Source organism: Scylla paramamosain, chromosome 20 (assembly GCF_035594125.1).
Source record: "Scylla paramamosain isolate STU-SP2022 chromosome 20, ASM3559412v1, whole genome shotgun sequence".
Classification (NCBI taxonomy): domain Eukaryota; kingdom Metazoa; phylum Arthropoda; class Malacostraca; order Decapoda; family Portunidae; genus Scylla; species Scylla paramamosain.
Window position 1 is genome coordinate 13656495 of NC_087170.1, and position 2500 is coordinate 13658994.

At 44.6% G+C, this 2500-nt stretch overlaps 1 long non-coding RNA gene across 2 annotated transcripts in view; it reads left to right on the forward strand.

Moving 5' to 3' along the window:
- LOC135110382 (uncharacterized) overlaps window positions 1-2500 on the forward strand; it is a 3336-nt gene that overhangs the window by 392 nt on the left and 444 nt on the right. Inside the window, exons 2-3 of one of the 2 annotated variants that reach the window (XR_010273229.1) lie at window positions 93-210; window positions 2467-2500. The exon at window positions 2467-2500 is cut by the window's right edge and continues 444 nt beyond it. This is a non-coding gene — a long non-coding RNA (uncharacterized LOC135110382). The remainder of the gene's footprint in view (window positions 1-92; window positions 211-2466) is intronic. The other variant, XR_010273230.1, reaches the window with a different exon arrangement.

The window sequence follows — 2500 nt, forward strand, 5'->3', positions numbered from 1 at the left end:
CCTTTTCCCCTTTCCTTCACTCGCTCTAACTCATCACTCCTCCTTCTTCCCCCTCTCTCTTCCTCCCTTCCTCACCACGCATTCTCTTTCAGATGCTTGGCTCTTGGTTAAAGGTACTAAGGGTGCTACAGTGGGAGGGAGTGACGGTTGGCTCAGCCAGCGCCACCCACAAGCATCTCCAATGATCGGTACATGTCATACACATTCTGGGTGAGAGCTAGGCTGGAGTGAGGAGGAGTCACGAGAGGAGTAACTGAGAGGGAAATGGGATGGAGTAGATTTGAAGTTAGAGAGTAGTAGGAAAGGTGAAAAGATTGATAAAGAGATTGGGAGATATATATATATATATATATATATATATATATATATATATATATATATATATATATATATATATATATATATATATATATATATATATATATATATATATATATATATATATATATATATATATATATATATATATATATATATAAAGAGAGAGAGAGAGAGAGAGAGAGAGAGAGAGAGAGAGAGAGAGAGAGAGAGAGAGAGAGAGAGAGAGAGAGAGAGAGAGAGAGAGAGAGAGAGAGAGAGAGAGAGACTTTCCTTAGACAAAATTTTCGAATTTTTCCTTTTCAAATGTTTATTATGGAATTGGAAGAGAAAAGCAAAGAAGATCTCTCTCTCTCTCTCTCTCTCTCTCTCTCTCTCTCTCTCTCTTTTTTTTTTTTTTTTTTATTTATACAAATCTACATGATATGTGTTTACAGAGTTGCTGTACATATACTTTACATATTTCATACAACAATTTAGGCTAAAGAAGTCATTGTTAATGCCTTCTATCTGAAAGCCTCTCTCTGTTTGTCTGTTACAACCACACATTCACTGCAGTCTTGAACTGCTGCCTGGTCCAGCCCTCAACACTTGGCTGCACGGTAACAAACTCGTTCCACCAGCCAATGTATGTGTTCAGAAACTGTCTTTGATGGTGCCACGTTCTGCACCTGGGCTGGTGCAGCTCCCCAGGGCCACGTGTGACAGCTCTGGTGGTGACTTCGGCATGTCGGGCAGGCTGCCGGAGAGCCTGTAGGTGCGGCACCCGTTGCTGTTGCACCTTGAACATGACGGTGAGGCCCGCCACGTCTCGTCGGTGCTGGAGGGTGTGCAGTGCAGGCTGAAGGCCGAGCTCACTGTTCCTGATGAGTCTCGCCGCTCGGTCCTGCACCTTGTCCAGGAGAGCGAGGTGCTTGTTTGCCGCGCCGCCCCAGGCCAGGCACGCGTACTCCAAGGAGGAGCGGACCTGCGCCTTGTAGAGTAACTCCAGTCCCTTGGCGTCAAGGAGGTAGGAGATTCTCCTCAGGGATGCCAGCTTCCCTGAGGCCTCTCTGGCGAGTCGCTCCACGTGGGTTCTGAAGGTCAACTTACGGTCGTAAGTGACCCCCAGCACCTCCACCTCATCCCGCGGCGTCAGTGTCTCCCCGTTGAAGGTGAGGCGCGGGGCTCTACTTGTCCTGTTGATAGTGAGCTGCTGGGTTTTGTGAGCGGCAAACTTTACTTGCCACTTCCTTCCCCAGGCTGCAACACGGCTCAGGGTGGCGTTGATGTCGTGGTTGGCTGCAGCTTCCTCCTCCAGTCCGTAGCTGTGGGATAGTGTTATGTCATCTGCAAACGCCTTCGCGGTAGGAACGAGGTGCATCAGATCATTGACATACACATTCCACAGCAAAGGGCCGAGGCAGCTCCCTTGAGGAACACCTGCCCTTATGGGCTGTGGATTTGATTCCCGCCCATTGATGATTACTTTGAGATGTCTGTCTCTCAAGTAATTCTCAAAGAGCTGGAGGAGAGCCCCGTCCACGCCTATAGCACGGAGCTTTGTGGTGAGGGCTGCGTGCCACACTTTGTCGAACGCCCCCTCGATGTCAAGAGCCACGACAGCCGTGGTCTTCCCTTGGTCCAAGGCCCCACTCCACTCCGTCGAGAGGAGCAGGTGCAGGTCTGCCGCCGACCTCCCCTGCCTGAACCCACTCTCTCTCTCTCTCTCTCTCTCTCTCTCTCTCTCTCTCTCTCTCTCTCTCTCTCTCTCTCTCTCTCTCTCTCTCTCTCTCTCTCTCTCTCTCTCTCTCTCTCTCTCTCTCTCTATATATATATATATATATATATATATATATATATATATATATATATATATATATATATATATATATATATATATATATATAATAAAAATAATAATAAAACCAGGAAACCTTTAAGACGCCAGGAATCAATGGTACACTTTCTCTTCTCAAAATAATAAAAATAATAATAATCATGATCATAATCATAATAATAATAATAACAATAACTAATAATAATAATAATAATAATAATAATAATAATAATAATAATAATAATAATGATAATAATAATAATAACAACAACGACAACACAACTATTATCACACATCATTATCATCATTACTCCGTGTCTGTCTCACAGGATTCCCCTTCAGGAGAATGTGCACCTCCACCAC